Source organism: Rutidosis leptorrhynchoides, chromosome 8 (assembly GCF_046630445.1).
Source record: "Rutidosis leptorrhynchoides isolate AG116_Rl617_1_P2 chromosome 8, CSIRO_AGI_Rlap_v1, whole genome shotgun sequence".
In the NCBI taxonomy this organism is placed as follows: domain Eukaryota; kingdom Viridiplantae; phylum Streptophyta; class Magnoliopsida; order Asterales; family Asteraceae; genus Rutidosis; species Rutidosis leptorrhynchoides.
Window position 1 is genome coordinate 1,369,247 of NC_092340.1, and position 27,429 is coordinate 1,396,675.

A 27,429-nucleotide genomic window follows, 5' to 3' on the forward strand; every position below is an offset into this window, starting at 1 on the left:
GAGGACTCCTAGAGTTTACTCATCAGGAAGCAGTGCTGATCAGAACAGGCCATCAACAGGGCAATTAGGCCCAAGGCGATTGATATTGGAGAGTGTTGAGGATGACATTGGCACAGCACCGCCAGCTCCTCCCGTTCGATGATCTAGATGTCTAGTCAGGAAACCTGCCGAGCACACACAGCTACCAGAGACACATGAGCCACAGATGGTGATATACTATGGAGCCACTTTAAGTGACCCTGATGTTGCATGGGCACTACTCAGAGACCAGCAGAGGCTCTACTGAGCTCTTAGAGCATACCTTCAGCACGAGGGGATGTCGCGCAGTACTCTGGGCCCGTCTTCATTTAGGCTAGCGCCCCGTGTTTAGCCGACACGACAAGCTACCCTCAGACGTTCCACACCGACCTCAGTTCACTCAGTTGCCTTAGCTGCCATGCCTGCACATGCTACTTCTATTCACATCACGCCGCCTGCTCCAGTCACCGAACTAGTTCCAGTCACTGAGCTACCTGAGAGTTGTCACTTAGTCACTATTCCCATATCAGTTGAGCCACCAACGGCCCAGGCATTTTAGATCACCGTGAGCATACCTGACGAGGAGCCTTTCCCGAGCCTATCCCACCTGGAGTTGTCGTCAGACCTCTGTCTGGATTCACTACTAGACCCTGAGCTAGATATAGGGCAACCTCTTGAGTACTTACCAAGGCTAGAGGATGATGATGATCCCTTTGGATACTTCGCAGCGCCGACTCAGCACATTGACCAGGATAGTATCCCATAGACTACTTTACTTTATTTTACTTTTAGTTTTATATTTTTGAAGCATTTTACTAAAAAAGTAATATATAGTGGAAATGCTGTTTTTCTCTTTTTGTTCTTCATGCAGAAATATTATCAAAAGAGACTGGTCCTTAGGAGATTGACCGTAGGAGGGCACAGCACTAGGAAAGTAACACAACTAGAGGGAAGTAATCCTTCCTCAAACCTATTTCGATTATAACGCACTAAAATCTCTAAGTGTGGGTTAACCCCCTCAACTAACTTAGAAATTTTAGAAGTCAATGTCCTTAATTTATAAAGTATTAAAATATTCTTTCTAGAGAACATTAGGGATAATGTTCTTCTAAGTGTGGGGTAATGGGTAAGGTTTTAAAGTTTATAAAGATCGAGTAACCGTAAAATGCCAAGTTTTGAAAAATTCTTTTGTCCAAAAAAGTAATTAAGCAATGGATATTGGGTAATTTCAAAAAATTCTTACCTTGTTTTTGCCTAAAAGATCTAATAAAATTGCTAGAAATCGGTTTTCGAAACATTTATTAGAACGGAGCGACTAAGCTGAAACTTATGTTTTGTGTCAAAATATTTCTTTTAAGAAAATATTTAAAAGGCTACGCATGATCAAGCACGACCCCTACTCCCAAAAAGGTGAGGAATCTTGGACCCAAAGTATCTGTATGACCCATCAAATCTACAGTACTTTGTTATTTCGATTGATAAGCATGCCGGTGTAAGGTTCAAGTTAGAACTTGGTTCAGACATACGTTTCAAGATCAATGGTTAGTAAGCGCCATATGCGGTGCAGGTGCGATACTCCTTCTGAAATCATTCTGAATAGAGAAGACAAAAATCCATCCGTTTTCATTTCCACTTCACGCAATTTAAACCGACCAACTCACATAAAGAGTTGATGAATCAGAAATATTCACCCCAAATTCACTCCCAAAATAAACCATTCACATTCACTCCCCTTTCCATTCATCAAAAGATCCAGAGATTAGTAAAGAGATAGATAGATCAAATTCGCTTCAAAAGCACTTGTTGAAAGATTCCGAACCCCTGATTATTTTTGATAGGTCAAATACCTATTTTTAGTGGATTATCACTTCCTCTCTGGGCACCAGGAACAAAAGACAAAATTTATGAAGAAAGAGTATGCCGAAAAAAATTTGATATTGAAAGAGCAAAGTCTCTATGAATAAGGCAAAGAAAACCCGAGAAGTTGCCCTAAAGAAGGATGCCAGAAGAGCCAAAGAAAATTCTAGACAAAGTCTTATCAAAATCCGCCTCTTCCGAAGAAAGCCTTTAAGGATTCCAAGCCGTTCTCTATCCAAAAATGGATACTCTAAGGAATCAAAGTCTATCAATTCTCTCAAAGATCAAAAGATCTGGATACCTTTCACTGATCCTTAGATTTTCAACCAAACCCTATAACCCGTCTTCCTCTTGAAAGAATGCCTAGAAAGAAGATCAGTGCCGTCCTTACTTAACCGGTGGAGATATCGATGCTTTACCAAGCCTATGATGAGAACTGTTACACGACTGGCTTCTGAGCGACAATACAATTACAATAGGACACCCTAAAGACTTGAGTGATACGAGTGATCTGCTAGTGAGGAGCATGATCATGTATACTCTACATCTGAGAGTTGGAAAGTACGCCTTTTTCACTATGGACACGATTGAAATCTAGCGACCAAATCATCGAAGCTCAAAATTTTTTCTAATACTTTTGAAAGATGTGTCGACTTCTGATAAAGGCATAATAAAAAGATCCACGGGTGGGGTAAGGGAGAGTCTATTAGAAAGATCCTTATATTCCCACTTTTAGCTTGAGGACAAGCAAAGCCAAGCGTGGGGTATTTGATATCGGTCAAAAAGTCACATTTTTATCCCCAATATTAAGCCCTAGAACAATAAATATTTAAACTTTGTCGGCAAAATTATCGCTTTTTTGGTTGATTTTGTAGATTAAGTAATTACGAAGGTGATGCAAAAAGAATCAAATAAAACGGAGCTAAAACGAAGATTCTAGAGCGAAAACGGTGAAAGACAAGAAATCAAGTTATGATCCAGCAAAACGGCTTGCCAAACGGCTTGCCAAACGGCTTGCCAAACGGCCTGCCAAACGTCCTGCCAATGTGGCAAACGGCCTGCCAAACGCCCAGATCAAACGGCCTCGTTAAACTGCTTGCCTTAGCAAACGGACCCTACAAACGGCTTGTCAAACGGCCTGCCAGCCGTTTGCAGGCAAATTCCAAGTCTATTTAAAGGGCTTTCTCCATCCATTTCAACACACACACAATTTATAATTCATTTCATATTTTCAAGCTTTTAGTTAGTTTTTAGTAGTAGTTAGCGTAGCTTTTATTTTCCGAAGGATATCCCGGCAAGTCCCTGCGATCTCGGGCAGATTTCTTCGGCCTTTTCAGGTTTTTATCTGAAACGCTTGTCTTTTGTATTAAACATGTGTCCTTACTTTTTATGTTTAATAATGCATTTCGATATTACCATGATAGCTTAATTAATTTGTATGTTGCCATGATAGAAGTTTGGGTTAGCGTAGTTATGTTAAAATAGTACGGTTACTGTTGGAACTTGTGAGTATGATAGATTTGTATGCTAGCATCTTAAGGATTGACCAACCTAGGTTGTGATCAGGACTTGTCCACCTATATGAAATTAGCTACTTCATAGGATTAAGACTACTGGTTATACTGTATCTGAAGATTCTATGAACTCGGTATGGCCGGAGTTCCCGAGAGGCATTTAATACACTTTTAGGACACAGAACTTAGGAGTTGAGACATGAATGACCTAGTATGCCTATTGACTGTTATGAAGAGACTTCTTAGGAGCTGTTAAGATCTAGTTAGTGTCTTCACTGTGTGATCCAAGCCTATTGCATGTCCTTGTCTGATTGTTGCCTTAGGTCTTAGTCATATCAACTGTTTAGGTACCCATTAGGTTTCTACCTGCTTTACTATTAGTATATTAACTGTGATGCTATATAATGTTTGAATTGATATGATCTCATTAGTATGATAGAATGGTTGTTAGTTTTTCCAACTTAAACTGACGGATTCCTTCCATTTGTGATCAGTTATAACATCCCGTTTTCTTCATACATGTCTTAAGGTACTTATTTAATCATTAAAATGTTTATAATTCGCTTGTTTATGTGATTAAACGATTTAGAGTGTTAAATTGATGTATGCGATATATATATATATATATATATATATATATATATATATATATATATATATATATATATATATATATATATATATATATATATATATATATATGTTGGAGAATGTATGCATGTATAAGTATATGCATGGGTCTTGATAGTGTTAAGTCATGTGAGACTTAAAGACGAAGTTTAAACGTATATAGGAAGCGTGAACGAGGTGTACAAGTCAAATAAATCGATAGTTGTGTTAAGTTGTGAAAATGGTCAGTTATAGACCATTGCCGCGCCGTGAGGTTCTTGGGCGCGCCACGACGAATAAAGAAAATCAAAGTCAGGAGTGGATTAAGACAGCTCGAAAAATCAGTTAATTGCCGCGCCGCGACATATGGGGTCGCGCCGCGACCCACTGGGTGAACTGGTTCCGGTTTTAGCTTTTAAAAAGAGTGAATCAAGGGTATTTTCATCTTTGCGCTTGTAGATCTGATTGAGACTTTAAGTCTCAGCCACTTATCTCATTTATTTCATCTCATTTATCTTTTCTTTTGCTATTTTCTCTCAAAACACAAAACCCATTTAAATCCAAAGTGAGATTTGAGAGTGAAGATTTGAGATTCGATCTTTGGAGCAAGAAGTAAAGTTGTTCTCCTCGTTCATAGCTACAACTTGATAGTGTTGGTAAGTCTTAACTCCATGTTTTAAGTTTTAGTTAATTTATGGCAAAGGTTTGGGCCATTTAAGACTTGTAAGACCCATTTGGGGAATTAATGGGTGAATTTGTGTTATATTGATGTAAGGAAAACCCTAATGGCTATAATCTAGGGTTTGGTCATGAAAATTGGGATTTGTAAGTGTTAAATGTGTTGTTAGTCACTAATACACTTGTTTAATGATGGAAGATTTGATAATGGGTTTAAGTTTGACCAAAGTTGGAAGTCTATGGGTTAAGATGCGTCAAATAGGCAATTGTTGACCTAGTTGGGTGAGATGGGTATGAACTACTCTAAGTTGTGTTAGTTGGAGTTAGTAGACTCTAATCACTAGCTTTTAGTGATTTATGACGAGTCATGGCCATTAATGGGCAGTTTTGGGTGGATGTGAGTCATTTAATGCATTAGGTCATTAAATGCTCAAGTGTAAGTGATGGTGGTTAATTCCACTAGTTTGTATGTTAATTAAATGCATACTGTGATAGGTGCATTACTTTAAAGGTCACGAGCTTGATTTCCTAGTTCACCAAAGACGATAAGGTGAGTTGAGTAATTATATGTATGTGTATATGACGTATTTATTTGTGAATGTTATGGTATGAACCATCGAGCCGGTAGTGCCATAAAATGTATGTGACAAGTGTCAAAGTGTGAACCATCGAGCTGGTAGCACTATAAAATAAGGCGTGAACCATCGAGCCGGTAGCGCCGAAGTGTGAACCAAAGAGCCGGTAGCACTATAAAATCATGATGTGAACCATCGAGCCGGTAGCATCAAGTGTGAACCATCGAGCCGGTAGCACTATAAAATAAAGTGTGAACCATGAGCCGGTAGCACTATAAAAGAGTATGACTCAAATGCGTATGGTGTGAACCATCGATACCATAGCACCATAGCATTTATAGTTAACCATATGGGGGTTGTTGATTGTTTAGCATATTATATATAGATTGTGTCGAGCATATGCCAACGCGGTTTTGTGAAATTGTACAACTTGTTAGTATTACGAGTATGATGACATGCTATTGAGTTACAAGTTTGTATACGATATTGTGTAAGTGGTTGCAAGTAAGTAGGTTATATATGTATATGTATAACTATTGCACTCACTAAGCTTTAGCTTACCCTCTCGTTGTTTACATTTTTAGGTGCGAACACAGAGAAAGGAAAAGGGGTTATTGGGCATTAGATTCCCATGATGCATGTTAGTTAAAGCTTTTGGATGATGACCTAATGCTTTTGGGTAGTTTAGCCCCAAACCATGCTCGGGTGTAGTTTGGATTAAAACTATCATTTCAAATGGGACGAACTCGTATTACATTTGATTAATGGCCTTAGTGCCTTTTGTAAATATTAAACTTGTTGTACATTTTAATGGGTTGTAAGGAATGGTTTATATCATTCCAATGGCACGTAATGATCGTTACAAAAAAAAAATATTTATCCGGTTGAATACGGGTTGGGTTGTTTCAAGTGGTATCAGAGCATGGTCTAAGGGATTTAGGCAACTTGAGATAGGTGCCTAGACTTAGACTTTATTGTGTATGCGCTTTATGCAGGACTTGTAGGAGACGGGTTGGACCGGGTGTGGTTAGTGCTTAGGTTATGTGATCTAACCTTGTACTAATTGTTTTGTGTTGTGTTTTGAAATCATCAAGCGAGATAGACGTTGTACTAGCGAGTTAATGCGACATGTTCGCGTAACAATGATTAGCTACCATTGTTACGGGTTCAAGTTGTGTCAAGCAAGCGATGTACGACAATTGTTGAGCAAGATGGAGCGGTGTGGTATATTTATGACTTGTCCTTCGTTTCGTTGGTTAACCTATTTCGGTTTTGTAGAATGAAGATGAGAAATGGTCATGATACCGAAAATGGAGGCCCGAGCGAGGACTCCGAATTCACGGCCAAGGTCGAGGCCATCATTAAAAAGCAAAGAGAGAAATTCCTTGAGGATGTCCGAAAGGTTTTCCAAGAACCGGTTGATGGGCAAGTAACCGAGTTAATCAATGAGCGAATGAATTCCGTAATAGAAGAGGCATTAGAAGCTAGAAACATTCATCCTCCGGGCGAAGGGGGTGATGGTAATGGTGGATATGGGAGGCGAGACTTCCATTACAAAAATTTCAAGGATGCTCAACCTCCTATGTTTAATGGAGTGAGGGATCCATTGAAAAGCACATGTTGGATCTCTGACATTGAGGGGGCTTTTCGTACCATCGAATGTCCTCCCGAGAAGAAGACGAGATACGGTTCTAGTATGATGCGTGAAGAAGCTAAGTTGTGGTGGGACGATAAAATTAAGTTTTATGGTGAAGAGCAATGCATGAGCTTGACGTGGGAAGAGTTCAAAAAGGAATTTTTCAAAGAATGCCGAACTCCTTCCGACCTTGATAAAATCCAGGACGAGTTACACAAATTGAGACAAGGTTCAATGGACTTGGTTACCCTCAAGTCGACCTTTTTGGCAAAGACTCGTTTTTGCCCGGAGTATGTTGGCGATGATCACAAGTGGATGCTAGATTTTTATCGTACACTAAGCGATGAGTTAAAGCATAAGATTAGTCGGGGAATGGCTAAGTCTTTTGAGGAATTGTTTGAGTTACCCCGGGGCTTCGAACCAGAAGTCACAAAGCAAAGCGATTTCTCTTTCTCTAAGAGAAAATTTGAAGGTTCGAGTCATTCGAACTTTTCAAACAAAAAGTTCAAGAAAGGTTCCGAAAGTGCTAATAGCGTGAAGAAGGGTGGTTCTTTGAGTTATGGACCCACGTGTTGTAATTGTAATCAAAGGGGCACTTGGCCCGTGATTGTACCAAGGCGCCGAGCAAACTTACTTGTTATAACTGTGATAAAGAAGGGCACTAAAGGCCGGAGTGTCCCGATTTGAACACCGATCATGTTAAACGGTTAGAAAAGGCGGCAGGTACGGCTAGGGGACGTAATTATTTGATGACTAATGATGAGGCCAAGCAATCAAACGAAGTTGTCTCAGGTACTTTCATGGTTAACTCTAATCCGGCAAGGATCCTATTTAATAGCGGTGCTAATTTATCATTTGTTTCTCCAAAATTTGTGCCTAAACTTAATAACCCACTAGCTAAGTTAAGTCATCCGGTAGAAGTTGAAATAGCGGATGGTAAGACGGTGCTAGGGGTTGATGTTTGTAATAATTGTGATATTATGTTCGGTTCCGAAATGTTTAAAATTGATCTCATTCTGATGACTTTAGGTAAGTTTGATGTTGTCATTGGTATGGATTGGCTCTATCGTTATAGAGCCAATATTGCATGCCATGAAAAGTCTATCAAGGTAAAGACCCCAAGTGGGGGAGAACTAATTATTCATAACGACAGATAAAGAAGACTTGTGCCGATATGCACTCTTGCACGGGCACGTCGTTTTCTTAATAGTGGTGGTATGGCTTTTCTTGCCCATATAGTTGATACTCGAGAAGAGCCACCATCCGTTCGTGAGATTCTGGTGGTTAGTGAATTCAAAGACGTTTTTCCGGATGAATTACCGGGTGTTTCGGCGGAAAGACAAGTTGAATTTCGCATTGAGTTGGTTCCAGGTGCTACTCCCATTGCTAAAACTCCTTATAGTTTAGCGCCGACCGAAATGCAAGAATTGTTAAATCAAACCCAAGAGATACTTGAAAAGTGTTTTATTCGACCGAGGGCTTCGCCATGGGGCGCTCCGATTTTATTCTTGAAAAAGAAGGACGGTAGTATGCGGATGTGCATCGATTATTGGGAGTTGAATAAAGTGACGATAAAGAATCGTTATCCATTGCCTCGGATTGACGATTTGTTTGACCAACTCCAAGGTGCAACTTATTTCTCTAAGATCGACCTACGGTCTGGCTATCACCAAATGCGGGTCTTTGAGGAAGATATTGAGAAAACGGCCTTTCGAACGCGTTACGGGCATTTTGAGTTTGTAGTTATGCCTTTTGGTCTTACGAATGCACCGACGGCATTCATGGATCTTATGAACCGAGTGTGCCAACCTATGTTGGACAAGTCGGTGATTGTGTTCATTGACGACATACTTGTCTATTCAAAGAGTATGAAGGAACATGAACATCATTTGTGTGGTGTGTTGAAGACGTTACGGAAGGAGAAGTTGTATGCAAAATTCTCCAAATGTGAATTTTGGCTAAGGGAAGTTCAATTCCTTGGCCATATTGTGAACAAGGATGGTATTCAAGTAGATCCGGGGAAGATTGAGATAGTGAAAAGTTGGGAACGACCGACTACGCCTACGAAAATTCAAAATTTTCTCGGATTGGCCGGTTATTACCGTCGGTTTATCCAAGACTTTTCTAAGATCGCTTCCCCATTGACGAAATTGATGAGAAAGAACACGAGGTTTAATTGGGAAAACGAGCAAGAAATTGCTTTTCAATTATTAAAAGAGAAGTTGTGTCAAGCTCCGATGTTAGTGTTGTCGGAAGGTGTAGAAGACATGACGGTCTACTGTGATGCTTCATTAAATGGGCTCGGTTGTGTTCTAATGCAGAGAGGTAAAGTCATCACTTACGCCTCTCGATAATTAAAGGAACATGAAACGAGATATCCGACTCATGATCTTGAGTTGGCGGCAGTTGTTTATGCGTTGAAAATTTGGCGCCATTACTTGTATGGTGTCAAGTGTACGATTTATTCGGATCACAAGAGCATAAAACATCTTTTTGATCAACGAGATTTGAATTATCGTCAACGTAAATGGATGGATGTGGTAAAAGACTATGATTGTGAAATACTTTATCATCCGGGCAAGGTGAATGTGGTCACGGATGCGTTGAGTTGAAAGAGTCAACATCCGGCGATACGAGTAGGATCGTTACGCGTGATTATTACGAACGATTTCCTTGAAAAGCTCGGTGAGATTCAAATTGAAGCTTATGTTAATAATAAGCATGAAAAACGAATCGTGGGGCAAACGGAGTCTATTATCTTAGGCCCGCATGGTTTGTTATCCTTTCAAGGACGGGTATGGGTGCCTTAAATGGGTGATTATCGACGAGTGCTACTTGATGAAGCGCATAAGTCAAAGTATTCCATTCACCCGGGCGCGACGAAAATGTATCTTGATTTGAGGAAAGAGTATTGGTGGCCGGGCATGAAACGTGATGTTGTTAAATATGTTGAACAATGCGTCACGTGTTTTCAAGTTAAAGCCGAACACCAAAAGCCGTATGGTACGTTACAACCTTTGGAAATCCCGAAATGGAAATGGGAGCACATTACCATGGATTTCATCACAAAGTTACCAAGGATGGCGAGAACCCAATTTGACTCGATTTGGGTAATAGTTGATCGATTGACGAAGAGTGCCTTGTTTCTTCCCATTCGGGAAGCGATATCATCGGAGACTTTGGCTAAGTTGTTTATCAAGGAAGTGATATCAAGGCATGGAGTTCCTATATCTATTATTTCGGATCGAGATACCTGTTTCACATCTCGGTTTTGGGAGAAGTTTCATGAATATATGGGTACACAATTGAAATTGAGCACGGCATATCATCCTCAAACGGATGGTCAAACCGAGCTTAATAATCAAACATTGGCGGATATGTTACGGGTGTGTATTATTGATTTCGACGGTAGTTGGGATGAGCACTTACCATTGGTGGAATTCTCGTACAATAATAGTTATCATACTAGTATCGGGATGCCACCTTACGAGATGCTTTATGGGCGTCGGTTAGGGTGAAGTGGGTCAAAGAGAAATCGGGAGTACCGATTTGGTTTTAGAGATGAATAGCAAGATTGATACGATTCGGACACATTTGAAAAAGGCTCAAGATAGACAAAAGTCGTATGCCGACAAACGAAGGCGACCGATCGAATTCCAAGAAGGCGACATGGTAATGCTTAAAGTTTCACCATGGAAAGGTGTTATTCAGTTTCGAAAACGAGGAAAGTTAGCTCCTCGGTTTATTGGTCCGTTTAAGATTTTAGCTCGTGTTGGTGAAGTTGAGTATCGTTTGGAATTACCCGAAGAGCTTGTGGGGATCCATAATACATTTCATGTTTCCCATCTCCGTAAGTGTCTTGCGGATGATTCTTCATGGGTACCATTAGACGAGATTGAACTAAACAATAAGTTAGAGTATGTTGAGAAGCCAATTGCTATACTCGATGAAAAGGTAAAAAGGTTGAGACATAAAGAGGTGAGAACTTTTAAAATTCAATGGAGTCGTATTAAAGGTTCCGAGTTTACATGGGAACCCAAAAAGTTTGTATTGGTGTATCTTCCGGCTTGTCACGCGGCTTGGATCACGAGGACGCGCTCCGATTCAAGTGGGGGAGAGTTGTAACATCTTGTTTTCTTCATACGTGTCTTAAGGTACTTATTTAATCGTTAGAATGTTTATAATTCACTTGTTTATGTGATTAAACGATTTAGAGTGTTAACTTGATGTATGCGAAATATATATATATATATATATATATATATATATATATATGTATATATATATATATGTATATATATATATATATATATATATATATGTTGGAGAATGTATGCATGTATAAGTATATGCATGGGTTTTGGTAGTGTTAAGTCATGTGAGACTTAAAGACGAAGTTTAAACGTATATGGGAAGCGTGAACGAGGTGTACAAGTCGAATAAATCGATACTTGTGTTAAGTTGTCAAAATGGTCAGTTATAGACCATTGCCGTGCCGCGAGGTTCTTGGGCGCGCCGAGATGAATAAAGCAAATCAAAGTTAGGAGTGGATTAAGACAGCTCGAAAAATCAGTTAATTGTCGCGCCGCGACATATGGGGTCGCGCCGCGACCCACTGGGTGAACTGGTTCCGGTTTTAGCTTTTAAAAAGAGTGAATCAAGGGTATTTTCATCATTTCGCGTGTAGATCTGATTGAGACTTTAAGTCTCAGCCACTTATCTCATTTATTTCATTTCATTTCTCTTTTCTTTTACTATTTTCTCTCAAAACACAAAACCCATTTAAATCCAAAGTGAGATTTGAGAGTGAAGATTTGAGATTCGATCTTTGGAGCAAGAAGTAAAGTTGTTCTCCTCGTTCATAGCTACGACTTGATAGTGTTGGTAAGTCTTAACTCCATGTTTTAAGTTTTAGTTAATTTATGGCTAGGGTTTGAGCCATTTAAGACTTGTAAGACCCATTTGGGGAATTAATGGGTGAATTTGTGTTATATTGATGTAAGGAAAACCCTAATGGCTATAATCTAGGGTTTGGTCATGAAAATTGCGATTTGTAAGTGTTAAATGTGTTGTTAGTCACTAATACACTTGTTTAATGATGAAAGATTTGATAATGGGTTTAAGTTTGACCAAAGTTGGAAGTCTATGGGTTAAGATGGGTCAAATAGGCAATTGTTGACCTAGTTGGGTGAGATGGGTATGAACTACTCTAAGTTGTGTTAGTTGGAGTTAGTAGACTCTAATCACTAGCTTTTAGTGATTTATGACGAGTCATGGCCATTAATGGGCAGTTTTGGGTGGATGTGAGTCATTTAATGCATTAGGTCATTAAATGCTCAAGTGTAAGTGATGGTGGTTAATTCCACTAGTTTGTATGTTAATTAAATGCATACTGTGATAGGTGCATTACTTTAAAGGTCGCGAGCTTGATTTCCTAGTTCACCAAAGATGATAAGGTGAGCGGAGTAATTATACGTATGTGTATATGACGTATTTATTTGTGAATGTTATGGTATGAACCATCGAGCCGGTAGTGCCATAAAATATATGTGACAAGTGTCAAACTGTGAACCATCGAGCAGTAGCACTATAAAATAAGGAGTGAACCATCGAGCCGGTAGCGCCGAAGTGTGAACCAAAGATCCGGTAGCACTATAAAATCATTATGTGAACCATCGAGCCGGTAGCATCAAGTGTGAACCATCGAGCCGGTAGCACTATAAAACAAAGTGTGAACCACGAGCCGGTAGCACTAGAAAAGAGTGTGACTCAAATGCGTATGGTGTAAACCATCGAGCCGGTAGCATCATAGCATTTATGGTTAACCATATGGGGGTTTGTTGATTGTTTAGCATATTATATATATAGATTGTGTTGAGTATATGCCAATGCGATTTTGTGATATTGTACAACTTGTTAGTATTACGAGTATGATGACATGCTATTGAGTTACAAGTTTGTATACGATATTGTGTAAGTGGTTGCAAGTAAGTAGGTTATATATGTATATGTATAACTATTACACTCACTAAGATTTAGCTTACCCTCTCTTTGTTTACATTTTTAGGTGCGAATACGGAGAAAGGAAAAGGGGTTATTGGGCATTAGATTCCCATGATGCGTGTTAGTTAAAGCTTTTGGATGATGACCTAATGCTTTTGGGTAGTTTAGCCCCAACCATGCTCGGGTGTAGTTTGGATTAAAACTATCATTTCAAATGGGTCGAACTCGTACTACATTTGATTAATGGCCTTAGTGCCTTTTGTAAACATTAAACTTGTTGTACATTTTAATGGGTTGTATGGAATGGTTTATATCATTCCAATGGCACGTAATGATCGTTACAAAAAAAAAAATTTTATTCGGCTGAATACGGGTTGGATTGTTTCATCAGTGTTCAATCAACACGGCATGTTGTTATTAAGTTAACTAAACTGATAACGAGGGTTAGGATTAGAGCTTAACTCACTAATAAACCTAGTACTTTACTGAGGGTAACCTCCGAGGTATTGTTACCTTTCAATTATATGAGCAAGTGACATACTTCTCACTGCTCAAAGAGAACTCTGAGAGTTCAGAGACAAGTAGGTCTGTGTAGTTGGCTCATCCAACCAGATCTACATCATTCCAAGCATAGTCTTAACATAAGCATAATTACCTTTCCCTAACCCAATACTGATATCTTGGTCAACATTTCCCTGATCTGCGTACTCCGGATATCCTTCCACTTTATTTATTTTTCTGCACTTAGAACTTTTAGCTAAAAGCAACTACTATCTTTTATCCAGGTAATTTAACTAAAATACAATTATCCACTTGATCTTCAATTCGTTAATCAGTAAAAAAATATGACACTAGGTTAACTTACACCTTCTACACCTTAGAAAGTAAAAGTAAATGTAGGCCCCGCACAATATAAATAAACAAAACCACTGTTTGCTACTTTGATCAACTGAATTTGGACATCCTGTGACCTAACGACACCGCACGAATAAAACCGTCCGTTTCGGCCATATCACTACCTCTTTCCAACATTCTTTTAAAGTCATATCTACTGATCTCCCAAGCGTCAAGCACATATCTATGGAGAGATTATAAGAGAGAAAGAGAGATTCTACTTACACTAAGTAGAATTGAAATGTAAACTTTGTACTTATCATTTGTATCTTTAAGTTTACTTTGTAAGACACTTCCTTAGGGGGTCAAGGAAGTTCAGAAATTCTTATGATAGGAAACACCATCTCGCTTAATAATTCAACTTTCTTAAAGGGATCTAGGAAGTTGATCAATTCCATTGGGAATTAAGTTGGTGTGACCTATTGAAGAACTATGAGTGATTGTAAGCTTAGCTATAAGTTTACTTGTGAGCTATCTTCTTAAAGGGATCTAGAAGGTAGTTATGATTTCACTAGGCTAGAGCATTAGGATCTTGTGGTAAGAGCATTTGGTGTTTGTGAATTCTTCAAAGGGACGTAAGGGTTCATAAGTAGCGGTTTATCGAGGAGCTAGTGTTGTATCCGGATACTCCAGCGGGTTTGGGGTATCATAGTGAAGAAAAGTCTCAATTCTTAGAATTGGGGAGTGGATTAAGGAGGATTAGTTAACATCCTCCCGAACCACTATAAATCCTCGTGTTTGTGCACTTACATTCTTTACATACTTGCATTAACAAAAACGAACGCTTCCGTACTTAAAACTTATCTTTTAATAGCTAAAGATTTCGAAAAAGTTTTAATAAATCGTTAAGTAACTATTCACCCCCCTCTAGTTACTTACAGCATCATATATGTATATGTGTTTTTGATATCGACCAAAAAGTCACGTTTTTACCTCCGATATTAGGCCATAAATCCATAAAGTTCCAAACTTTATCGCAAAAATAATCGCTTTGTTGGTTGATTTTTTATATTTAGTAATTACGAAGGCGATGAAAAAAGAATCAAGTAAAACAGAACTAAAACGAAGATTCAAGAGCGAAAAAAGTGAAAGACAAGAAATCAAGTTATGATCCAGTGATTTCAGCTGACCAGGAAAGCCAAATGGCCTGCCAAACGGGCTGCTAAACGGCTTGTCTATATGGGAAACAGATTGCTACACAACCAGAACAAACGGGCACAACAAACGGGTGATCTGATCAAACGGGCACAACAAACGGCTTGCCAAACGGCCTACTAAATGGCCTGCCTGCCGTTTGCTAGCAAAATTCAAGTCTATTTAGAGGGCTCTTTCCATCCATTTCAACACACACTCAATTTGCAATGCATTTTATATTTTCAAGCTTTTTAGTTAGTTTTTAGTAGTAGCTAGCTTAGCTTTTATTTTTTGAAGGATATCCCAGCGAGTCCCTGCGATCTCAGGCAGATTTCTTCAGCCTTTTCAGGTTTTTATCTGAAACGCTTGTCTTTTGTATTAAACATGTATTCTTACCATTTATGTTTAATAATGCGTTCCGATATTATCATTTTAGCTTAATTAATCTGTATGTTGCCATGATATAAGTTTGGGTTAGCGTAGTTATGTTAAAATAGTACGGTTACTGTTGTTGTGCTGAACTTGTGAGTCTGATAAATTTGTATGCTAGCATCTTAAGAATTAACCAACCTAGGTTGTGATCAGGACTTGTCCACCTATATAAATTTAGCTACTTCATAGGATTAAGACCCCTGGTTATACTGTATCTGAAGATTCTATGAACTCGGTATGGCCGGAGTTCCCGAGAGGCATTTAATGCGCTTTAAGGACACAGAACTTAAGAATTGAGACATGAATGACCTAGTATGCCTATTGAATGTTCCAAGGAGATCTCTAAGGAGTTGTTAAGATCTAGCTAGTGCCTTGACTGTATGATCCAAACCTATTGCATGTTCTTGTTTGATTGTTGTCCTAGGATTAAGTCATATCAACTGTTTAGGTATCTGTTAGGTTTCTATCTGCTTTACTTTTAGTATATCAATTGTAATGCTGTATAATGTTTGACTTGGTTTGATCTCATTAGTATGATGAAATGGTTGTTATTTTTCATTTAACGTTTTGTCAACTTAACGCGGTGGACTCCTTCCGTTTGTGATCATTGTTCAATCAACATGACACATTGTTATACAGTTAACTAAACTGATAACGAGGGTTAGGATTAAAACTCAACTCACTAATAAACCTAGTCCTTTACTAAGGATAACCTCCGAGGTATAGTTACCTTTCAATTATACAACCAAGTGACATACTTTTCACTACTCAACGAGAACTCTGAGAGTCTAGAGATAAGTAGGTCTGTGTAATTGGCTCATCTGTCACGACCCTACTTTTTCCATTTTCTTTTACCGTTTATTATTTAACGTCCGTTAATTGTTAATCGTACCACGTCATTTTTATGACCTATATATTATTTTAGTAATAATATATTAATTATTATGTGTTATCTGAATATTTGTATTCGTATTTAAAGTTGTACGTTTCTACGTGTCGTGAATTTCTATCCGGCGAATCTTTTCAGTTTTCAATCCAACGGTCAGACTTTTGAGATTTTTGAATCTTAATTATTTTAAATATGATATTTTGATGTCATATGAATATATATAGTGCTTATATATTTTATTTGTCGCGTGTGCGTTATCTCTCCGAATATTTAATCGCGTATTAGTGTTTTCGCGTTTCGGGTTTCGTTCGGGCATTCGGTCTACAAGGTTTCTTTCATTTGTCAACTTGGCCCACTAAGGGACCCACCCCAAGATTTTGGCCGAACCACCCCCCCCCCCCCAATTTACCCCATTCCATTTTCATTTTGCAACTTTCATTTTCATTTATCACATTTTATTTCAAAACCTATTTTTCTCTCAAGGCTTTTCTCCTCTCCCTTTTTTCTTCTTTGTGGCCATCGCCTACCACCATCACTATCACCATCATCTTCTTCAATCAAGCACTCAATTCAAGGGGCTTTTATCATCATCGGATTCACCGCATCATTCTCTACGCATTCATATCATTTGCTTTTCGATTAGGGTATAAAACCTAACCCTAAATTTTTTATTTTTATTCAATTTTACTGATTTTGATGTTATTATGATAGTATAGCACTTGTGTATTGTTGTATTGATGATTGTATGCGTAGAATTGCTCGTTTGTGTATGTTTTCGGTTTAATAAAATTGGGACAGCGGACTTTTTGATTAAATCAGTAAATTTGGCTGTTTTTTGATAAAATAAAGTGTATAGATGAGTTCCTCTCATCAAGACAATAATTTTGGACTTTGGATTCATGTTATTTCGAGTTCCGGATCGAAAAGTTATGCTTGATTTAGTGTTTTCATGAGATTAAAATGTAAAAACGAATGTAATCAGTTGGGTCCGACTTTGTGACCATTTTTAAAGGCTCTAGAGTGTACTAGTATGTTAGGATTGGTGATTGGATGAACATTCATGTTCGGGTCATCGAAATCCGAGCCACGGATCACCCGGAATGGCTAAAACAAGTTTTTGAACGGATTAATGGTTTAGGTTGATTCATGGCTGTTTTTCGTGGCTTATGAATTGACCTTAGGGTGTTCTTGAGTGCACTAATGTGTCAAGTGGTTTAGTTAGACAAAGATATATATAAAATTCGTCGTAAACCGACACCCGAGGCTCAAGTTACGACCCGACGAACTTTTAATTAAACTTATGGTTATAAATTTGAACTTATTATATAAAATAATGATTTTCATTATTATTAAATTACTTATGATATAAAAGTAATTATTTTAATTTAAGACTTATGATATATATATTTATTATATCATTTATTAATTACATTATGATTTAATTAAACATTTAGTTAAACTTATGATTAATAATACTTTTATTACTAATGAAAAATACTTATGATAAGTATTAAACTTATGTTATAAGATTATTATAATAAGACTTATAATAAAGATTAATTAATTATTTAATTATTATAAGGCTTAGTTATTATTTAATTATAATTTAATTATTAAATACTTATTGTTTAATAATTATAATTAAATACTTATGATATGATTAATAATTCATTATTAATTAATAATACTTATGATATGATTAAAAATTTATTATTAATCAATAATACTTATGTTATGATTAATATTTAAGTAATTAATTAAATACTTATGTTATATTAATTATATCATTTAAACTTATGTTAACTTATTAATTCAATTTAATTTAATTAAACCTATGATATGACATGATTATACATATATGATTTTAAATAACATTATAACTTATATTATTAATATAATACACACTTAAAATTTAATGTTGACTATGTTTGACCAAGGTTAAATTTTGAGTTGACATTCGGTTGACTTTGACTTTCAGTTGACTTTTGTTGACTTTCTAATTAAGAAAACTTTTCTAAGTTAAAAACTTTCTAAAAATATAAACCTTCTAATTATAGAAACTTTCCTAACATAGTAACTTTCCAAAAATAGAAACTTTCCAAAAATGGAAACCTGCTAAAAATAGAAACTTTCTAAAAATAGAAAGTATGTGTTTTACGATGTCCTGATCATACCGAAACATACTGAGTGTTGTTCTATGTTTACTTGCAACAAGTACTATAGATATCATACTAAGACTTGACCTATGTTAGTTATTTATATCGAACTGCTTTGTTTTTAGGTCGGCGTTGTGATCATTCTTGATCACTTTATCTTTTGCTGCTCTCGTTTCTGTGTTATCACTTCGTTTAAGTCAAGGTGAGTTATAGTCCCATTTTTCTATTTTATATCTTTTGGGATGAGAATACATGCATTTTATTTTTCATATTGGACCCAAGTGGAAGTTGGTTTAAATTATTCATTGTGAGTCGAACAAAAATATTCCCTAATCTGGTAATTGTAATCACTGGTTTCTACTGGTGAATGCGAATCCTATGAATAGATCTATCGGGCCTGACAGCCCCATTTCGTGCTAGTCGCACTAGCAGTTTATAAGCGGAATGTATTAGTACTTCGTATTTTGGAAGATACACATGTTCAGTGTATATTTATGGTTTTGTTAATGGGATGGAATTGTTAAGTGATTACCAGGTGGCTCACGGGTTAATAGAATAATGTTTAATATGTTTTCGAGCATATAATTTTTGTGGTCCAAAATGAGTCTTTATGTTTTCAAACATAAATATTTATGGTTTAAATTAAATATTGTTTGCAATGATTAAACCTATAATTCACTCAACATTTTTGTTGACAGTTACTTGCATGTTTTATTCTCAGGTTCATGATTGATTGCTTCCGTTGTGCTTAGAGAGTCTGCATATTTATGATGGCAGCTTTTGTTAAACATTAACTTGCATTCTATTTTGATACATTAAATTGTGGGTGTTTGTTGACTTTGTTTTGGTCAACTTTTGGTTAAGTATTTATGTATGGTTTTTCTAAACTTACATATTTTGGTAGGTTTCCTTTATAGGAAATCATTTTTAAATAAAGAATGCAAGGTTATTTATTAAATTCATTTAGAGTTATGATCAAGTTGTGGGACTAAGATAACGATGGTCGTTAAGTGTACTTTGACGGGTCGTTATAGTTGGTATCAGAGCCTTGGTTGTAGGGAATTAGGCTGCATTGATGTCGTCACCCTGAGTCAATAGGGTGTATTAGTGAGTCAAAAATACTAGCCTTATATTTTCATTAATACCTATAATCTAGACCATCCAAATTTTTAGTCAAGATTATGACCTCATAATCATCTCCAATAGTTGTCTCATGACTAAATTACCCTTATAACTAATCAGACTATTATACCCTTAGGATTAAAAAAAAGGACGGGAAGAAATAAAAAAATAGGGGTTCACATTGGTTCAAGAAATAATACAGCAAAGAACCCTAAATTTCTCCCTAAACACACACGTCTATCCGATTTGCAAGGTCTATTATGTCGATTGTTATCGATCAAACTAGTAAGAATCAGATTTCACAGTTCTTGTTATGGATTCAATTATACTCCAACTTTTATCATTCATATTCAAACCCTAGGTAACTTTTTTGTTCAGTTTTTTCATTGGCAGTTAATTGTTTCTCTAAGAATTAATTTGAATGCTTTGTGTAATCTCAGGTATGGTTCATGATTTGCCCTTCTATAAATCATGTAGTTGTTTTATTATATATTGTTGAAAAGATCATATATTGCATACATGCTGGTAAAATTTTAGGGTATACATGTTGGTAAAAGTTTCGATCTGTTAACATGTTGTGCTGGTAAAATTTCAAGGTACCTCACTTTCAATTGCAACATTATACATGATTCGGTAATCAGTATGATTAGTTACGTCTGGATGGTTATATGTTTTTCTTTGGAGTTGGTTATTGTAACAATTATTTTATCGTAGTACTGTTGACTTAAAATACTATCTGATTTTGATGGAAATTATTTTTTGGTCGCAACACAAAATACAACTAATATAGAAAAAGACGTGGCTGCTATTATCGAACATGCACCACTTAACCTAATCACCAAGAAAATCACTAATTGCAAAATAAGGGTTAAGGTTCACAACACAAGGAAGAAGTTGAAAATTACAACTTTATGTATAACAAATCATTGTGCTTGCAAGGTTCGTTGATAAATTTCACCTTTTATAAGTAATCAATTTTACCATTGTTTATTTGTACTGACCTGCATATATTTGTTAACTGATATGCATCATATATGTATATATGTTTTATACTTTAAACGGGTGTGTACCGATATGAAATATCATATTTTATATATTAGTCCATCAACATTCAACACCAATTATGTACCTTAATGTTTACGTTGTCTTATATTACTTTAAATGCTCACTTCAGGCTGTTTGGTTGTTGCTTTGCAGGTCAGAACATATAAATGTTTATTCAATGATGAGAAACTTTTATGGGTCAGTAATGTTCAATCTACAGTTAGCTCGCAGAGGTCATTATTTACATACTGTAAGGTATGTATCTTTATTTTTCAATGTGCATATCTGTTTTTAAACAAATGTTTCCAAAATTAGCACTAATGAGTCGAAAATACCCTTACTAATCCTAAAACGTAAGGGATTAATTTAACAAAATAGGGGGTTTGAGCTGATTCTAATTCAAGTCTAAATGTTTCGCCTCTTAATCTGACCATTTGAACGTTTACTATCAAGATTACACGGTTTCTGAATTCGATCCAATGTAACAACAACATTAATATGAATAAGGCAGATTCGGATGTTTAATCAAATTGGGTATTATTATGTAGTTGAAAATTCAATCATAGAAACTTCTCAAATCACTAAGCTGCATATATTAACTCGGGTAATCACATCTTTTTTCAAATTCTGAATTAATCGATCATTATGTGTATATCTATTTATGTAATCAAATCATTTTTAATCACGTAATCAAATAGTTTTTAATCAGGGTATTTATAGTCTGTGATCCATATGTGTTTTGGTATTATATGTTTATTAATCAATTTTACTAACAAATATCAGAATAAATAGGAGAAAGTTTCTGAAAAGTAATGTTACTGATAATGGAGCGAAATCTATTCAGAAAATGGAGTCTGGAAACGGAGAAAAATCTAAGAATTCACTGAAAAGTAATGGTACTGAAAGCGCAGCGAAATCGAGTCCAAAAATGGGAGCAAAATCGGTGAATAAAGGGGATAGTGATGAGATGAAGCAATGGGTGAATTGTGATCTGTTTGATGGAGATTGGGTGACAAATGAAACGTATCCATTGTATAAACCTGGATCATGTTCATTAATTTATGAACAATTTAATTGTTTTAGGAATGGTAGACCTGATAAAGGATTTCAGATGCTTAAATGGAAATCTAATTCCTGCACTTTACCAAGGTATATATGTGTAATCTTTACTAAATCTTGCGTATTTTGATTATACTTTTTGTTATAATATATATTTGTACGGTAATAATTGATTATTGTTGCTTAAATTACACTCAACATCTATAGGTTAGTGATGTGCTGGATCGTAACCTTTATTTATGAACGGATTTGAGTTGTTTTGTTACACGAATTGATTTATTGTATATGTGGTATTTTATTGATTTCAGGTTGATTTCACACATATATATAGGCAACTAGTCCTATCCGTGTAGTTTAGTTTGTTGGTAAATCCGATTCGTTCCACAGGGAGATGGAGTGTTTAATGGTTTTTAATAGTCTTTGATGTCAAACTTAATTAAAGGGGGTTTTGGATTAGGCAATTGTAAAATAACAGTAAAAGAAAATAACTAAAACTAATTTACTAAATAAAATTACAAGATTACAAAAATTAACTTAAAAAGGAACTAAATGAAAATAAACTAATTATGATGCATTAATTATGTTACTAAATGGTAATTAGTAAAATAGTAATTTTTAATGAAACTATATATTTAGAATTTTGTTTTGAGCAATTACAATAGAAACTTATTTAAATTAACTAAAATGCATTTTTAGTAAAACTAATACAAATTAAAAGGAATTTAATTAATTTACTAATTATAAACTAATTACAATTTATAAACCTATAATAAGTAATACTAATTTTAGGATTAAAACATGTATTTTAAGTATTTTAAATAACTTTAACTAATTAACTTAATTAAAATAACTAAAATACTAATAACCTAAATATAAATATAATTAAATAACAAAAACCCTAATTTTAACCTAGCTGTACTGTAGCCGCGTTTTAGCCTTACACGATTCGTGTGATGATACACGATTCGTGTACGTGTAAAAATATGTGACAACTTAACTGTTACGAAAATTAAATGTTTTTATGTATTTTTCTAATATATTAAAATGGTAAATCGTAAATAATAATAATAATACTTTTATAACAAATATAAATAAGATAAATGGGAGTGTTTACTTAATTGTGTCACCCCTAGGTTCATGGATTGTTTTAAGTTTACGCCCTATTTAAAATGTTCTAGTATCAAACTTTACATTTTTCTCTCGAATAAATATAAGGTTACAACTTAACTAAATAAAATCTAATTTTCATTGGATTCTTTTTTAGAAAGCTACTATTCCCTAAGTATTTAAATTGAGACCTAGCCTAGTTTTGACCTTCGCCAATACCCAAATTATAACGGTTTCCCTTTTTATAATTTCACTGTCATGTAATTTATTGATATCACCCAAACCACCGAAGTTTATTTCTAAATTGGTGTTAATAAATTATCCATAAATTCGTCTAGATCACTTTTAATGTTGAAGCTTAATTTATGTAAATAAAAATAACTTTCTTTATTTGAATTTAATAAATTAAGTGGCAAGGGTTAAATACCTAATTACATAAAAATGGTTCTTTTAACTAAGCTCAATATTAAAAATACTAAAGTTACATTTTAACTTTTACAGATGGTAACAATCCATTTCACTAGGGGCTCTATATTTAAGCAAACACTAGGGAAATTTAGCTATCCATTACACTAGGGTAGACATAAAAATATAGATATGTAAACATAATAACAACGCTAATTTTAACAGAGTAAACTTACTAAAATATCTTCACTTGCATTAACTTCAAACGGTAGAAAAATTACAATAATAACACCCCTTTCACGCGTACAATAACACCCTTAATCACGGACAATACACCCTTAATATTTGAAACTATCCTAATCTTCAAACTTGAAATTAATATTGAACAATACTAAAAACTAGATGAAATGATACGGAGTACTTTGAAATTTATGAAAATAGTGAGAATATTAATTTCTATATTGTATCTTCATATGTGTCTGTGTGTAATATATGTGTCCCTGATCTTCTGTACGTACTCCCTATTTAACATGGAAATAGTAGTAGTTGGTGAAGTTGAGTTGGTCAAAAAGCTAGTCCATTTGCTGAATGTTGAGTCAAAAAGTCTGCACCACTTTGAAAAGAAATGTTTTAAAAACCATAAAAGTGGCCGCCCTTCTGGAATCCTGGAACAGTATTTGGCCTAACATTACACGAATCGTGTATGGCTACACGATTCGTGTGAGAACAAATATTCTACACGATTCGTGTACCACTACACTATTCGTGTAAGACCAAATAACAGTTTTCTTCATTTTTCTTCTTCAGTTGTTCTTTGTTGATCCCGTGTTGACGTGTGCTGATTTGGCACTTCTCATTTGAACTCTTTTCTTCTTTCATCTTGTACTTTCATTCGGATAAACGTTTCTTGATATAAATCTGGTTAAAAACTATCGTTTTATCGTCGAATCTTCAAATAGCAAGCTCTTATCCACTTTTGTCGTTTTTCTCGTGAAATGCGCGTTGAATGTCTTTGTAGATGATAAAAAACCTATGAAATATAAGTGATATTGCGTCGAATAATATGTATGTTTAGAGCAATATCAGTTAGTAATCTAAATTGGGCATGTATGTATTGGGATAAAATATTGGAATATTTAATAAGAGAATAGAATGTTTCTATTAAATTGGATTGTGAATTATGATTGTGATGGTACTTGTGTAGGTTGGATGGAAGAAAGATGTTGCAATTGTTGAGGGGTAAACGGTTGGTTTTTGTTGGCGATTCGTTGAATAGAAATATGTGGGAATCGTTGATTTGTATTTAATGAAACTCGGTAAAAGATCAAACAAGAGTTTATGAAGCGTCTGGGAGCCATCATTTAGAACTGAACCTTCGTATTCGTTTGTATTCAAGGTAATTTTGGTACATTGTATTGAATTGTTTGCATAATGATATTATGTTTGTTTAATCGACTTGAAGATAGCTTAGTTCTCATTGCTTTTGGATGCGTAGGGCTACGACTGTACATTCGAGTTCTTTGTGGCTCTTTTTATAGTTCGTGAATCTAAGACGCAAGACAAAAATGGTGTAAAGAAAGAGACTCTGGCTTGATTTGGTTGGTGCCTCGGTTGATAAATACAAAGATACTGACATTGTTGTGTTCAACACATGTCATTGGTGGACTCATGAGCCAAAGGGTATTAATCTCAATCTCTTATTTGACAAAATTACTTTTCTTTCTTTAATGACGCTATTGTTTCTTACATATAGCCAATATGGAAATTTTGCAGGAAAGATTATTGTTAAGAAGGCAGCCATGTCTACAGTGAGCTTAACGTTTTAGAGGAGTTCCGTATAGCAATGACAACATGGGTAAGATGGGTTGATTCCAATATAAATTCGAGCAAAACTATGGTCTTTTTCCGTGGTTATTGTGCTTCTCATTTTAGGTAAATTGAATTAAAGAGAAGGTGGCTAAATGGGTAGTTTCATAATGGGTTATAACTGACAGTTTTTGTTTGTCGTGACGTGTCCCAATACTACCTTTTGTCCAATACTTCTGGTATTTGTGGCAATTTAAGCATATAATGCGGTTACAAAATCAATAGTATTTGAAGGTTAACACAATTAGTTTAAATTAAAACGAATTAGGATGTTTTAGGCGTTAAAATATATTTTTACGACTGGTGATACATTGACCTTAACTTGGCAACCACTACTAATCCTTATATATCACGCTTCATCCATTGTTTTTGAGATGTTTATTAACGATTGAGATGTTCATTAACGATCAACACAATTTCATCCATTATTTCTTATATAATACGAGTAGTTTATGTTTTTCATTTCATTGTTGTAGTTATAAAGGAAGAGAGCTAAATGTCAGTCTTTTTAAGAAAAACAGAGATCGAAAAAGTTTAGTAATTAATCACAAATTAAATTATTATGTATTGATATGTCTTTTTCTTGTCTTATTTTTTCTTATTTGAAATTTGAAATTGAATGATTGTAATTATATATGAAAGTTGGAATACATTTTAAAATTTACAATTACTAATTTAAGACCTTTGTTATCAAGTCATGGATGACTACTGTTATTCTGACTTACGACAAAAGGTTGTAATATTACAAATGGTGGTTTTATAGCTTTATTTTTGATAGTATATGTCTGCAATTTAAATTGTTTTAGCGTAATTTGTACATAAATAACAGGTAGTCATTTCATTGAATTATGCTAATTCCTTGTCCTAGAACTTGTTTTAAAGCTGTTGTACAATGTTTGGCGTTAAGATTTTTGGGAGATGATTCTCACACACACCACTTTTTGATCCATGTACACTTTTATTTCATAAACTTTCAGTTATGCCTCTCGAAAATTAAATGTATATTATTATTATTATTATTATTATTATTATTATTATTATTATTATTATTATTATATATATATATATATATATATATATATATATATATATATATATATATATATATATATATATATATATATATATATATATATATATAATTAAAGGTAAAATTGGTAACTAGGTGTACATAGATCAAAAAATGGTGTGTGGGGATCATCTCCCTTGTTGAATAGATGTAACAAAAACAAAATATTAGTTTTATTTATTCTTTATTGCCTTTAAGTAGAAAACTCGTAAAAAAAAAAAACCGCGAATTCGCGGGTCTTAAGCTATTAATAATAATAATAATAATATATGGTGGCTCATCTTTTTTTTTCTTTTCTTTTCTTTACTATTACCTTGATGATAACTAAATCAATAAAGAGACCCAGAAAAGTATGTTATATTCTATTTGTGTCATTCATCCTCCATCCTCAATCTGTTTGAATGAAAACTATAATTAAAATGTGATTATATGATTATTGTTATAATATATAAATATATATATATATATAAATGGATAGTCAATTATTGATACACAAAAGTAATATTATTGTATTACCTAAACTTGTGATATTTTTGCTATAAATTGCCATGAATGCAAGCATTAAACTTGCACCATTTTCTCACACTTACAAAGTGTTTCTTTCTTTCTCTCCATTATCATCTTTGTTCTTACACTTCATTATTAGCATTCTTAATCAAGAATCAAACCACTAAAGGTAGTTATAAGCCTACTGAATTATAACATCAAGAATCAAACCACTAAAGGTAGTTATAAGCCTACTGAATTATAACACGTTATCAGCACGATAATCTTAATACTAATTATGGTTGGCTCTGCCACCTAAATGATATATGGTCGGTTATACCACCTGAATAATATATGGTCGACACTGTCGCCTAATTATCATTTATGTTACTAACATTTATATTTCTATTATCTAACATTTATATGGTCGACACTGTCACCTAATTATCATTTATGTTATATAACATTTATTTATGATTGCTTACATATGGTCGACACTGTCGCCTACTTATCATTTATGTTATATTAAATTTATGTTTAATGTTTATATACTTATGAATATAAATTGACTCTAATTTATCATGTTGTTTGTTTTAATTTTTGATAATAGAAAATGTCGAATCTGGAAAAGCTTAAATTTACTCCTTTAGAATCAACGGGAAACAACTACATGCCATGGGTTATAAAAGTAAAAATGCATCTTAAATCAATGGGCATTCTTGAAACCATAAATGAAAACAACACTTGTTCTGAAAAAGAACAAGCAACGACATGTTGCTTTATTCATCAACATATTGATGAATGCTTACAAAATAATTATGTGACTGTAGAAGATCCCCATGTTTTATGGAAAGGTCTCAAAAGCAGATTCAATAA

At 34.8% G+C, this 27,429-nt stretch overlaps 1 pseudogene; it reads left to right on the forward strand.

Moving 5' to 3' along the window:
* Nucleotides 1–25,068, forward strand: part of LOC139862037 (protein trichome birefringence-like) — an 88,268-nt pseudogene extending 63,200 nt beyond the window's left edge.
* The last annotated feature ends 2,361 nt before the right edge of the window (nucleotides 25,069–27,429 follow it).